Genomic DNA, 16,390 nt, shown 5'->3' on the forward strand with positions numbered 1-16,390 from the left:
AGACGTATAAAAATGACCATATTCCTAAATGAATATTTTATGTTCATTCCTCTATTTAATTAAATCCAATTTAATTAAATCACCCACATTCCTCTATTTAATTAAGTAAATTATTCAATTTATTTAGTTAAATTCACTTAAGCCCTTTTTGCATCATTAATTGAATAAATCATTTTATTTAATTAAAAACCTTCTCTCTACTTTTTAATTAAATTCACATTTAATTAAATAGTTTACCCCAGTTAAATAAATCTAATTTATTTAAAATCCCCAACTTGTAACCAAATTGAAATAAAGCAATTTATTTTAATTGATTCTATTTTCCCTCACCCACTTGCATCCTAAACCCTATTCCTAAATTCTTCTAGAATCCATCTAATCCTAAAATCCTAATCAATTAACCCTAACCCATCAATTATCCCCTTTCCCTAAATTTGAGGAGGTCACTTCTCAAAATTGGAGTAAAGTCTTCAAAATGCATTAAAGCCTTTATCCAATGCCCCCAAATTTGGAAGGACTCTTACAAATTTGTCCCTAGAGTCTTCAAACCATTAATGGTTAACTAACCCTTAGTGGCATGGTTAGAGACTTTTTGCCTAACTTAACCTCCATCTAACCCAAGGGTCTCATCAAGCGTTTATTGCTTTGACCATGGTTATTCCTTTAACCCTTGCACAAGAGTTTATCCTTTGGGTAAAAGCTTTATCCAATGGATAACCTTAACCTAACCTTAACCCTTACCCCCTAGGGTAACCATGAGGTCTTCTCAAGCATTTAATGCTTCTTACATCTCCTCTCAACCAGCCTTATGTTGACAATTGTCACCATTTCATTGGTGAGAATTGTAAAACATGGATTGACAACTTTCAATGTTGGCCCTTGATTAACTCTTTCAATCCTGACCATCCATTGCCCTATTTTTGCTATAAATAGAGCTCTCCTTCCTCCATTTTGGGGATCCATGAATCTAAGAAATCTATTATCTAATATATATGCAAGCTCTTAGTATCTCATTTATGCTCAATTCTAGCACATCTAGTCTCTCTTTGCAATAGGAATTAATCTAATAAACATTTTAGACTACTTCCCTTTATCATTAGCTTAAATCATATAGCTAGTATATCATGTTAGGATAGTATTGCTACTAATCTTGTCATCTTATAATCAAGTTTATTGCATTTTATAGAATCATGCATAGATAGGATGCATTTTCATGTTAAAATCAATCAAAAGCATCTCTCGTTCTTGCATTTGTCATCCCTAAGCCACTTTGCTCAGTGATCTGAGAGCAAAGGCATTGGCTTGAAAGACCTTGTGAGATAGAGAACCATGGAACCATCCTTGGGAAAATGAGTCATTCTTCATGACTCCATAACTTGCACCAAGAAGTCTTGTGGGTGTGTGGACAAGCCTCTTGGAGCTTCATTTTTCACATTTTGCCCCGCTTTTCCCGCATACATATTGTAATGGCACTTTTCTCCAAGACTTAATTAATTATTTGCAACGGAATTAATAGATTAAAAGTTAATATAAAGTTCATTAATTAAAGGTAATTATCATTAAATTATATGTAAATGATAATAATTACAAAGTAAATTAATAACACAATAAATGGAATAACAAAACCACTTAATTCAACCATATTATTGGCAAATCATATAAAAAGCATTTTCAATATCTTATAGCATCGATGTTTTCCAATACTTATCTTAATCTTGAGCACTTGGAATAGTCATTCTCACTCCTAGAAGATTCTAGTGGCCTTGGGTCCATTATGGCTATGGCACCCCATGGAGGAAAACTGGTTCTTACACATAACCAACCATATTATCTATAATTCAAAGGAATAATCACAGGTCTAGGCTCTTTTACGACAAGTAAGCACTCCAGGAGGACAAGTTCTTGCACAGAACCTCGCATGCCTTCACGACATAAAATAAACACAGCCTTGGCCAGGACACTCCCAAGTGTACACTGTACCCCGAGTTGGACATACGCTGCATGTGCCCCTTCTCCAATGCCCATGCCAACCAATGACCTTAACCTTCATTCCTTTGTGCCCTCTAAATTTCTATATTTCCTCCCATGCCCATAGCCCACCAAGCCACCTTCTTCTTTTTCCTTTGAGTGATCTCATGCCCCCTCCCAAGTCTCACATAAATGACTTATATAACCTTTTTAAGGGTAGTTTCCAAACCATCACACCCTTTCCAAAAGGTCACCTTTAGTTGTCCTTTAATAATTATAATTATTCCTATCTCTTAAGAGAGTTTGTCATCAACATTATTTATTAATATTTATTTAAACCAAAGGATTATAATATCCTTTATTTTTATCTCTTTTTAATTCTAAAAGGGTTATTACTTTATCTTCTCTTGGAGAAATAGTCACATAACAATTCTCCCCTTGTAGTTTGGCTGATGTCCTCAGTAGCATGAAATATATCTACATCACAACTCAAACAAATACATAATCAATAATTGAAAATGCCAACATTGAGTATTTATACTTCATAATATTTTTTTTTTATTTTAGTTCATCTACATTCTTTTCTTATTTTAATTCATAGATCTATTTACCTTTATTTATTTATTTTATATTGACAAATAATTTCAAGAGAATCATTTTGCCAATCAAAATTATGATGAGAACTCTATATACACATATTTATTATAAGTATATCCCATACTATGTAATCACTCAAATTATCTATTCAACATATATTCCAAGATGATAATCATGCATTGCGGACTACATGAGTATCCTCTTTTAGTATAAAATAAAGCACACATGTACAAGGTTATTAGATTGATCAAGTCCAATAACAAAGTACAGTAGATAAAGGTAGTACTAAAAAGTTATCGGCATCTTAAAAGAAAACAATAATGCATCATGATCACCCACAAAGTGCTTCATAGAAAATAGTTCTATCCTTTCTTTTGTTTAAGTAACTATGGTATTTGAATTTTGAATGGTAATTCAATGATACTGAGTCTAAACATTAAACTAAAAGGAAAAAAAAAAAATTTCAAATTCGTTTCTCCCCTTGTAAAGTCCAACATGTCCACATGTTTCCTCCTAAAATATTTTAACTCATTTAGATATCTAATTTTCTAGTTATGAAAATGATTTTGGGATATGTGGGTTATGGGCCCACAAAATAAATTGTATTGAACAAATTTAAAAAAATACTTTCTTTTTTTTTTCTATAAAGTAATAAAAATTGACATAGATACACAAAATTAATCATTAGAAAGACCAACTTACTAACTCAATATTCTAAGACACCTGTCATGTTTAAGAAAGTACTAACCAAATATAGATGATCCTTAAACTTAATATTCCTAAGGTTATCATCTTCCAAAGACCAGCATGTCCACATTGGTTATATTGGTACACCATGTATTATCAATGTTGAAATTTCACTTTGAAAACTCAAGCTTGGGTTTTTACAATGAGAAACCAAAAACTTAACTATTTGAAAATAACTCCTTTTCACCTCCAACTTTTAGATTCTAATTGCTTCAATTAAACATAATCTTATGGAAGGTCATTAAGTTAAAGGTGACATTATTAAATTTCACTTATATTAACTCAAGCTATGGAGGAAGTAATAAGGAAATATGTAAGTCTTTTGAATCTTATTCAAGATGAGAGCATCAAGTCCATACATTTCGCTAATGAGCATATTACTACACTACTTGAAATTCCTAAGGATATTCTAGTTAATATTATTATATGATGTATCATATTTATCTTTTTAAATGGCCTTGACAAATAATTAAGAGTTAAGACAATATGTCTATATGTATAACCTTCTCTCATAATCAATATTGCATCTAGCTTTAATAGAAGAATAATAGCTAAAGAGGCTTACCTATTATGAATTTTAGGTATTGGTGTCTAAATTTGGAAGGAGACATAAATGACTAAATGGAACAAGCTATATTTAAGATGCTACTTGATATCTATATTATAGGTGCATACATTTGAGTTCTATTCATATGAATGTTTTCTTATCATTGAGTATTATGTAGGAATTTCTTGCATTCCTTTAATAACAATGTCATGTATTTATTTATATGATAAACAAAGGAGGTACACCACCATAAACCTATCAAAGCAATGAGTTTCACTTAACCATCCAATACTTCATCTATACATTTAATTCTTAAGTGAGACTATGATATATCTTATGAAAAGGTTTTCTAAAGAAGAGGAAAATCATTAAAGTTGGATTTCATCATTATTTAATATCTTTGGTGTTGAATATGACCCATGATATCAACATTATAAAACTTATCATCTTTAATACTAAGTTGGATGATAGATTTATTGTTTAATCATGTTCAATATATTTAAATTCACTACTCCAAGAAATGATTGATCAAAACATTAAACACCCATAAATGTAGGTAGAGATTCACTATGACCTCACATCTATGGCATAAAGTAATCATTGGCATAAAGTAATCATTAGCCTAGAAATTGAATATATAAAGTCTAATTGAACATCTTTATAAGATGAATTATGAATCAAAGGTTGTTATCTTTATTAAGATAGATCCATTGTTATAAATTTATCACTGTTTCCAAGGCACATCTCAGCTACAATGATTATTGTCTATATATTAGTTGTCAAAATATAGGCTTTAGCAAACAACACAAATAACTTACCTTGCAGGAGCAATTACTACTATTCGAATGGAGACATAAAGTTATATCTGAAAAGCAAGCTTGACTTCTTGCACAACATAAAATTCTAGCATTTCTCACGTCTCAAAAGAAAATGACTTATAGGAGCAAATGTTACTACCTCTAGTATGACAATATTCTGGTTTCAAAAGTAAATGGATTGCTTCATAGGGAAGAATGGTATTGTTTTGAGTAAGTAAATAAAATAATCCAGTCTCAAAAGAAAAATAATTCTCTATGCCAGCAAGTAAGCAATACCATCACAAGTCTCCATGACTAAGTCCTAGAGGCAAAAGAGCTCCAAAACAAAATAGAGGCTTCAATCTTTATAGATAAAAGAAATAATGATATCTTTGGACAACAACATTGAGAAAAGGAAGATTCAAACTAGTTTGGGCTGACATTTCACATTTCTGAGGAACATTCAATATAGTCAACAGATGGTATAGTTTACCTGTATGGAAGTTGTAAGGAGTTTAGAGGGATCAACGTATAACCAGATCAAGCTAATAGATGTGAAATTTTGTATGTCTTCATTTCTTAGCTAAGATATAAAATTTCACGTATGTTTTAGGTTGCTTTAGCTTTGAAGTGTGAAAAAGACACGGTACAAGGAAAGTAAAGACAATAGTTTTATCATGGTAAACAAAGTTCTGTAACAGAAAACGAATGATCAATGGAAGAAGATTGTAATGGCACCTCCAACTACAAATAACCCTCTAAGCATAGAATCTGATGGCTATCATGCTTTGTAAGCTTGCAAACTTTGCTTTGATTAAAATGTCGTTGTAGAGAATATATTACATGTACTGGAGAGGATTATCCTAGGATCTGCAATCGAGTATTAGGGGTGGGCCAAGGGATTTTCTTGTGCAAGATATCCTAGACGATTCAACATGATGAATCGTCAAATTTCCTTTAACTTTTGCAAGCATCATCCCTGTCAATATATAAGGAGGAGTTCTAGAATAAAGGAGGAAGATTGATTAATCAGTAAAATGCAAATTCTTTGGTGTCTTTTTATATATATGTAGTTCAACGTTACGTCTTCATGCACACGAAAACCTTATATGTGTGATTTCCTCGATGCAAAGTTGGAACAATGAGTTTTTGGAACAACGTAAAGATTTATCATTACTAGGATGAAAAAATAAATAAATAAAATTGAGATATGCTCATCAGTCATCACTCGTCAATCAGGAAATGACTTAATGGTAATATCGAATTCAACACTACCTTCCAACTGTGAAGTATGGTTCTCTTAGCATGAATTCAACTTATGCATGTATAAAGGTATGATGAGGATAGGTAGGGTAATATCGAATGGTGTGTTTGATGAGCACCCATTCAACAAGTCGTTGTGTTGTCAACTTGAGCAGAGACCTGTTCTTAGCCAATTTTTTTTTTTTTTTTGAAAATCTGACTAAGTCATGCTGTTTTTGTAAGGCTTTGCCTTGGATGCTCAATGTGCCTGATAAACATTAATTGGCAGACTTCTCCTTCATCAAATAAATAGGGAATGTCTTGAATTATTTTCACCATTGTTCCTGTTTGATCTTGACTCCTGACCCAAAACGTTTCAACCATTTACAGACATGACTCTAGACCTAAAAGGTCTCAACCTTTAGCATTATGTTCATTAAATATTGATGACCACATTAACTGTATAATAGAATGTTAATGATTGGACTTAAAGGTCAAAACATATATAAGAGGATAAGAGAATTTCATACTTATATTTTTAAAATATCTATATTTATTATGATAAAGAGAAGATAAATTTATATGTTGATATGTATATATAATTTTATTTTTATTTTTTATTTTTAATAAGTTGTAGGCATTGTGTATTTAGTTGACTCTAGATATAAATAAGGACTTATTTAGATAGGATTTTAAATATAATATAAATTCATATATGGTCTATGATTTTTTATAATGTCAAGAAACAAGATTTGTATATGGATAAAGATTATTAGTTAAGTCTTACAAAATCAATTCTTGTGACTTCAAGGTTAGGATAAATGTATAATTTTAGACTTCACAAAGAAATTTAATTTTAATTTAAAGATATACAAAAATTGAGAAGATATAAGGGTGGTTGCAAGAAGTTGAGTCCCAGTTTTGGGCAAAAAGTGGAAATGTTTTCTCTGTTTTTCAAGTTTTCTGTCGATTGATGTCAAAATTTAATGCACTTCAAGATTGAATCTCAAAAAACTTCAGTAATAGAAAATGTAGTGCTCAGAGTCTACTTTTCAATTATGTGATTTATTTTAATACCCACATGCTAAAAATCCCTTTTTAGTAGGCATGTTTAAAAACCACTTTTTTCAAAATGTCTGTTTCAAGACCATACCACACGTGTACAACCACCCTTTTTTTATGCAAATAAATGAATTTTTGCAGATCCTTCTGGGAAATGATACCTAAGACACCAAATATTGATGAGAATATTTTTTCTAATTTTTTTAATTGAATATATTTTTTTTATTAATTTTTAACTGACAATAAAGTATATTTTCAAAACATCGGGTGTACGACCACCATAATTTGATGAAAATTTCATATTTTTCAAATTGTTTTTTTAATATTCAAAATAATTGTATGTAGATTGATGGCATATAATTTATTTTTCTAAAATCCTAAAAACAAAAAAGTTATTAAAGTTTTAGTGAACCTTGGTATTTTAGGTTTAGGTTCCACTTTTGATTAATAAATAATATAAAAATAATAAAAGTAATCTTATCACTATGAAATTTACATTTCTAAAATCTGGATGCTAAAAACTCTAATGGGTTTTCATTTCGTCAAAAAATTCAATCAGAAAGGCCCTCAAAAAATTAGGCCAAGGTAGAAATTTGATGTTGTTTTACCTTAGTCATTTTTTTGGAGGTCCAAGCCTATCTCGAAGCAAAAAACAAAGCTAAGAATTGTTTCCCGCCCCTAATTTTAACAAACAGGCACTCGTTTTAAAAAACAGGCGCCCATTTTTTAAAAGATCCGTTGGGCCAGAATCTGGCCCACAAGCACAAATCCCAATGATTGAATGATTTTTCAATCATTTCCTGACAGGTACGATCTGCAAAGAGAATGTTTTGATTAATCATTCTTTTTGTTTGTCTTATTGTCGATTTGGTAAGGAGATCGATTCAAATTCAAATTTTGGTGTAGCCATGGGATCAAATCAACACAGGAAGAAGCAAAGGAAGGTTCTGACAACTGAGGAGGTTGCAGCAAATAGGGAGAAGGAGGCAATGCGTCAACGAGAGAGAAGATCAAGAATGAGACAAGGAGCTTCAAGTTCCACAATCGTTTTAGAAGAGGAGAACATCAATGAGACCATAAATACTGACAAAGGAAACACAATAGAACCATTTAATTCAGGTGCATCTTCTAATCCATTGTTGGATACATGTATGTCTTCACAGCCCTATGTTTTTTCTCATGAAGAAATTGATGATTTAGTAGAAGAAGGTTACTTATTAAATGAAATTCTAATTGAAAATCAAACCCCAAATGAAATTAGAACTCAAGTTGAAACTGAAATTGAAATCCAAATTGAAACCCCAAATGAAACTAGATCTCAACTTGAAACTGAAATTGAAACCGAATTTGAAACTCCAAATGAAATTGAAAATCCACCTGCAACTAAAACCAATAATGTGTATGTAGACATGGAAACACCAATTGAAAATGAAACATGTTTGAATGATAATCAAATGAATAAAAATTTTGAAATTAAAAGTGATGTACTAGACAACCTTCCTGGCTTGGTTTCATGGAGACAGATTAGGACACATGCAAATAGATTGTTTAGACATTTTTTTTATAATAAGAAATTTGGGTTTCAATGTCAATTAATGGTACAACTAATTAAAATGACTAAAATGCGAAAAGTGATGGAAAAAGCTAGGCTTTTATGTCAAACCCAAGAAGAAGGACGAGTCTTTAAAACAAGTTGTATCAACTGTTGCTAGCACCTTTGATACAATTGGAAAGAAAAGTCATTCTAAAGATAAAAATGTGGTATGACAGAAAATAACAACAACTTTAGTAAGCCAAACAACTTCTAATAAAAGAATGATGAGTAACATAAGTGGATATCTTAATATTCATCGCAAAACTTTGTCAAGAGCTGTAAAAAGAAGAGTTAATTTTGAAAGTGATCTGGCAAACAAATTGTGGACTTTTTGAGGCTGGACACAGGAAAGGAGAACATGACGGTGTCGATGCATGTGTTAAGAGAGCCCTTTGTAGAGAGCAACTCAAATTCAAGGAAAAGGCTAAATTTAAAAATGCAAGTGCAATTGTGGATTAGTGTAGTGCAAATTTATCCACAATTAGACGTTTCTTCTGGCTAGTTAAAGAGGAGAATATCCTTCCAAGATATGATTGTGATACAATCAATGGGTCAGCTAGATGGCATTCATTTAAGAGTTCTAATTCTAACACTTGGACTATATGGACTAGAGAGATTGCATGTTTTTATCAATTTTGTGTTGCAAGTGAATGGGAAGAATACGAGAATACGAAATGGGTCGAAGAATGGCAACACAAATCCTTAACACCTACTGAGACACAATATGAAGATGTTAGAAGAAATGAAGACCCCGATCATGCATTTGCATCAGAAGATTTTGATCGTGTTTCAGACCTCATACAACTTGGTAATTTAATTCAATTTATTGTTTATAACTTTAAATTATATATTTTTATGTATTGTCATATAATTTATGATTACATATGTATTTGAAGTATAAATTCTAACAAGTTTTATTTCTACATGTACTTAAATTTGTTTTCTAGGACATGTATATGTTGTTGTTACACCTGAGGATAATGATGAGCAGGTTGAGTATTGGCTAGCTAGATGTGTAGAACCTAAGAAAAAGTTGATATGTGATCAAGTAGATGATGATGGTTTTCAATATCCAGTTGGATCTGTTGTGGTAGTAGGTACATAGCTACGCAAATACTTAACAAGAAGGAATGGCTTACCAGCTTATGAAGACTACCAATTAGAAAAGAAGATTATACACTATTCTCATTTGGTGGTGGCAACAAACATCAAATTAGAAAGATACAAAGGTAGACCTGCTAAAAAGGTATTGTGGACACTTTCAGTAGAAGAGCATGAGGCAATCATAGACGTATTGCAAAAGAGAGAGGATGTAGATGGTACATTAGGTTGAATCAAATTTAAATGCATGTAAGTTTGTGTTACTTGTGTGAACTCTTTTATATTTAATCATGATAATTGTTTTTCTTTGTCCCTTTAACATTGTATTTGTCTACATTTGATACAATTTTGGTTTCATAAACAACATTGTATTAGTTATCTTCTTCTTAATGTTATTTTGTGCACATTGTAATTGTGTTACAATTGAATTTTAATTTTTTATGATATATTTATTTTATCGTAATCTCTTCATAGATTAATTGTAAGCTCAAAGATAGAATTGTCTTAAATATGACAACTCTATATTTATCATTGTATGAAAAATATATATTTATAGTGTGCTTTTTAATTTTCGTACCATTCTATCCATGCTTTTCATACCACTACTATCCGCACTTATAAACCTTCAATACACTAGTAAAGTAGTGTGGTCAACTTAAGAGGAAAGTCAATACTATGTTTGTAGCTCTTACTCTATTACACATTTTGCATTCGAGGTTGTTACACACTCCTTGCCCAATGACTTTGTTATAGCTATATAAATGAATTATATTATGGAAAAGGACGTCACAATATTCACCTACCATCTTTCAATGTAATTATTCCATATAGCAGGGCTTCCTTTACTTATTCCAACCCTTCAAAATGTCAAAAGAATTATGCATATCAAAAAGAAATTGACAAGAAATAATCTATGTCTACTTGCTTTCAAATCACTGAATAATATTCTTCAAACCTTCCTAATAATTTGGTTAGCCTTAGTTCCATCAATCTATTGGATTCCTCTATGAGATTAATTTATAATTAATAATCCTTTTATAATTTTCATATCAAATTTATATGCATGTAAGTTTGTGTAAATTGTGTGAACTCTTTTATATTTATTCATGATAATTATTTTTCTTTGTCCCTTTAACATTGTATTTGTCTACATTTGATACAATTTTGGTTTCCTAAACAACATTGTATTAGTTATCTTCTTCTTAATGTTATTTTGTGCACATTGTAATTGTGTTACAGTTGAATTCTATTTTTTATGATATATTTATTTTATCGTAATCTCTCCATAGATTAATTGTAAGTTCAAAGATTTTATTATTATTTTAAGAATAGGATGTTATTGTAAATTGGGATAATTATTTTATTGAATTATAAACTGTTGCACTATAAGATGATCAATCATAATGTTAAAATATAAAGTCACAAATAGATCACATAACAAGTCCTATATACAATCACATAACAATTCTTGATGACATAATAACAAGTCTTGAAAAAAATTAATTAAAGGAAATGACATTAAAACAAGTCCAAATAACATAATAACAAAACAATGTATCACATATATAATCACTAGAGTGTGTCGAATCACATAACACGACCTGATCTCATAATAGAAAGGAAATGACATAATAAAAAGTCCTATATATAATCACATAACAACGAGTCCTATATATAATCACATAATAACAAGTCCCAAGATAACATAACAAGTGTCATCATAAAAATTCCATAATACAATAACATGATATGATCTAAAATATACAATCTAAGAACTCGTGTGCATCTCATCTGCAGTCCTCTTCACTCCACGTGAAGGTGGCTGAGATGAATCATCTTGTTGCATGTGGTCCTGAGATGCACCATCCTATGTCTGTGCAATATCAGTGTCTCCACCTCCTGTGCAGTATCAGTGACTCCACCCTCCTATGCAATATCAGTGTTTGCACCCTCCTGTACATTATTAAAAGATTTTACATGAGAAGAAGATTTAACATGAGAAGAAGTTACTTGAATACTTCACGTATAAAGTAATGAAATACTAAAAATTTAAAATAAATTACCATACAACCGTTCTCTACAATGCTCTCACTGGTACGTGGAGGTCCACTATCATTAACAAGAAAAGTGGTCGTAGTCAAGTCCTGCAAAAAAAAAACATTGTAGATCAATTTTGATAATCCCTATAAAAGCCATGTACACAGTATAAATAAATTAGAAATTATTTTTCTAATCATCACCTCAAATGACAATGTAGATGGTTGCATCTGGCTCAATCCCATAGCCATACCAATACTGGTAGTGGTATCGACCTGAACAACATATATAAAGCATGAATCAAACTTGTATATATACATAAATTATAAAGTATATATATAGACTACAAGATTATCATAGAAAAGCATACATGTGATGCAGGCAAAGTAACTGATGGTCGAAGGCGTACATGTGATGCGCCATCAAACAATCCAGAAGCCTACATTTGCAAGAAATAACAAACATGAATCAAAGTTGTACATAAATTAGTAAGCATATAAACACTTCAAATTAATCGATGAAAAACATACTATTGGTATATGAGGCTGAGCCTCAGTGGTCCACGAGTCACGTGAAGAACTACCCACCTCAGTGCTACATGAAGCACCCTACAAAATTTAAAAAACATATCATACACATCATTACATTAAAAAATTTATATTTTAAATATACATATCAATACAATGTATCTAGATGAAAGTGCATACCGTAAATGGGGCACCAACATCTCTAGGTATTGAGGTAACATGATGTTGGTTCCTCAATGACGTGGTATGATCCATCCTTTGTTCAGAAAAAATTGACTCATGTTATGATTCATATGTGTATATATAAGGAATTTAATATTGCATTGTAAATTATATAAATAAATTTGTACCTCTATAGGCTGATCATCGTCTGCCCACGGGAAATCAACATATGAAGAGACGGCATCAGCATGTGCAGCCTCCTCGGCATCATCATAACCACCATGGGCAACATCAGCATCATCAAAATCACCATCTCCTCTAGGGGTAGCCTCACTCTGTGGACCCGTACATACATCCCCATAGCTCGTGCAAACATGTGCTAAGTTGGGGGAAGCCCTCACCTCACGCAACTGTTGTACCAAATTGCCTAACAGGGCACTCAATGAACCTAGAGCAGAATCCACTGCTCAATGATGGTCAGGTGATGGAACAACTAGTGATGGAAGAGGAACCAATGGATCATCGTGCACACGGTTTTTAACCCTATCGCTCAATTTTGCTCCTGGCCTATCCTAGGGCATGCCTCTCCCAACCCCCTGAAATGATCTAATATCAAAGTAATTGGGATTTTTGCCCAATTCAAATTCAGCCCATATTTTTTTCAAAAAATACATCGAGACCTCATGATTGGAGTGTGGTGAAAAGACCATCCACCACCGCTCCCAAAAGTGTCTAGCAATGCTCGAGTTCCTAGACCATCGAATAGAGATCTGTGGCTTCTTCGGATCTATCTCTTCACCTGTCTTAGGGTTCACAAAATATTTTTTCAAATCCATTTTTGTTATTTTTAATCATTAACTTGTGTGTATGTGAGGCCATCAGCATAAAATGCATGCAATCCCTCACGCCAACTATGATAGCTATCTAGCTCGCTATCTAATGCCTGCATAGACTATACAATGCCTTGCATACTATCTGCAAGGCGTAACAACTACGGAGGTGGATGAGGCTCATGCCTAATAGTATGAATATCTCTAATCAAAGAATCAATATTCGTCCTAATTGTCTATCTCAACTGATCGGGTGGAGGTGGAGGTGGAGGTGGAGGTGGAGGTGGAGGGGGTGGAGGTGGAGGTGGTGCTAGACCTAATAGCTCATCTATCTCAAACTCATCCATTATGTGAAAATAATCTGCATATATATACAAACATGAAAATTTACAATTACAATTACAAACATGAAAATTTACAAACATGAAAATTTACAATTACAAACTATTTAATTTACATTTCACCTTCCAAAAAAAATTATAATTAAATACAATTTAGCAACTTAAATATAAAAAAAGGAAACTCACATAGATCTATAATAGTATTAATAGGTGGGTAATAATAAGCATCATTTAAGAAATATTATCCACTTAAATCAAAGTATAAAAATTATTCTACAAAATAAAACATCATAATGCCCATGCAACTCAAACAATACTTTTTAACTTCTAAAGATGAATTAGTATAAGTTCCATCAAAATCACAAAAATAATCATGTGAGAGAGAGAGAGAGAATAGATAATGAATAAATGACTCCATTGATTTAGATAATGAAGGTAATTTCCATGGAATTACAATTTAGTACCCTTGCAATATTTAACCATTATCGTCAATTAGGCCACCACTTTATATTTTCAACTTGATAGGATTCGATTCAACTACTCTCATTTGGTTAAATTAACTAAATTCATAAAAGTCATAAGTTATATCTATGAACTTGTCAATACATGTACTACTTTGTTGTGTTCTTTTCTAGAATCATTGGATGATTTAGTGATCGCAACTAATAGTACTACACTAAGTTGAAGCTTGAATAAATAGTAGGTTCTCTACTCTTGGAGGAGTTACAACAAAAAAAAATTATATTTTTTTTATATTCAATTTTATATTGGTATTTTCTTGTTCAAAGTCGCAACCCACAAAATGTGATTCCAATATTTATCTATATTTGATTCTTAATTTTATTAAATCTGCCACTAGTGTGATTTATTGTCCTATTAACTTAAATCAAGCTATGTAAATTTAAAGCCTCGTAACTTTTGATAGAGAGCATATTTTTTCATGCTTCATGTGGCATTGAAAAGGTGGTTCATAAATCTTCATAGATCGCACAATTATTTTCTAGCATATTCCCTCGTATTTTATATTTTATTTTTTGTGATTTCACATTCTAGTCATTTACTTGGACATCTTGGCACTTGAAAATGATCGTCTTACATGAGATGAATTTGTTTGATATGTGTTATATGTATTGATTTTATTGATCTTTTAAGTTTTTATTTGAGGAGGTATCATAGGTTTCTCTATTCATCCTTTTGTGGTAAAATTAGAAAGGGATAACTATGATTCTTTTGTAAAATGGTATCTTGATAAGTTTTAGGTGGTGTAATCATTTTCCTTTTATGCATGGAGTCATACCTAAACTAGAAACACTAGAAATTATATAATCCTGGTGTAACATCATTGACCATGTAGGAGTGATTTGATCTAGTATCAAGATCATGATTCTATGTGTATTTCATTGGATATTGATTTCTCCCACACACTTTGGAATAGACTTTAGGAGATCCATGGAGACCCTCATATCTCTCCATTACTAGAGGATCCTATTATAGATTGTTTCATTCCCTTTGTAGATGAAGGTCACATACCCTTCGATGGTGATAATTAAGAGGAAATTTATTATATCATAGATCTTGCATGTTTTGACAATTTAGAGGCTTGTCTCATTCTTCAAGTACTCATCCTATCAAGACCTAATACCCATCTTAAATGTTTTTTATTATTTTAGATTATTATCACCAATTCCATAAACCCAATTGATTTAGTGTACATGGAATTAATCACCTTCTAAACATGACCACTTGGGATTCATATCTTTTGAATATATTATCCTTGTTTGAGGAGTTTAGAATTACATATGTTAAATATTATTTTGAGGATATAGATATCCTCTTTCATGACTGGGCTAAGTTAGGAAGTAGTGAGGATTAATAGTGATAGTTAGAGTATTATCAAATTTAAGAACCCTATATTTCACACACACAAAAAAAACATATTCATATTCATTATCGTTTTAAAGTTCAATTTAAACATAAATTAAACATCTAACTTTTACAAAAGAATCCTATAATTAAATACAACATTCAGAAATATAAATTTAAACATTTAGACTTTTATGCATGATTAAAATAGAGAGAGAGAGAGAGAGAGAGAGAGGGAGAGTAGGTAGTTTGAGATACAACGAGTTAGAGAGAGAATAAATAATTTGAGAGATAGAGAGTAGGTAATGATAGAGAGAGCGTAACGTGTGAAAGAAAGAGAGGGGGGTAATGTGTGTGTGTGTGTGTGTGAAAGAGGGGATAATGAGAGATTGAGAGAGAGAGAGAGAGAGAGAGAGAGAGCATAATGACATAGATGGTAACGTGTACGTGTGTGTGTGAGAGAGAAGGGGGGTTTATTGTTGATTTTCATCTAGGGTTTATTGTTTGTTAATTTTTTAGGGTTTGTTGTTCGTTTATTTTCTATTGTTTATTGTTTGCTTTTTTTTATTTAGGGTTTAGTATTCATTTTTCTGTTCAGGGTTTATTGTTTGTTTTTTGTGTCTGATGTTTATTGTTCGTTTACATTTTTGTTTTTTGTTTTTTTTCCTACGGTTTAAATACTATTTATGTTTTTTGTTTTTTTCCTACGATTTTTACTATTCATATTTTTTGCAATATTTAAAAACTAAAAACTATTTTAAACATGAAATAAAATAAAATAAAAGACAATTTTCAAACTTTAAAACATAAAAATTAAAAAATTACAATACATTAACATTTTTTTATAAAAAATAATAAAAATAAATAAAATAGAATATAAAAAATAAAACTAAATACCTGGAAGGAGGTAAAAATGGTCTGGGGGATCAGCTGGGGTGAAAAAACGGGTACATTTGCTCCTGAAAAACGTCTACC

The sequence above is a fragment of the Cryptomeria japonica genome, chromosome 10 (assembly GCF_030272615.1).
Source record: "Cryptomeria japonica chromosome 10, Sugi_1.0, whole genome shotgun sequence".
NCBI lineage: Eukaryota > Viridiplantae > Streptophyta > Pinopsida > Cupressales > Cupressaceae > Cryptomeria > Cryptomeria japonica.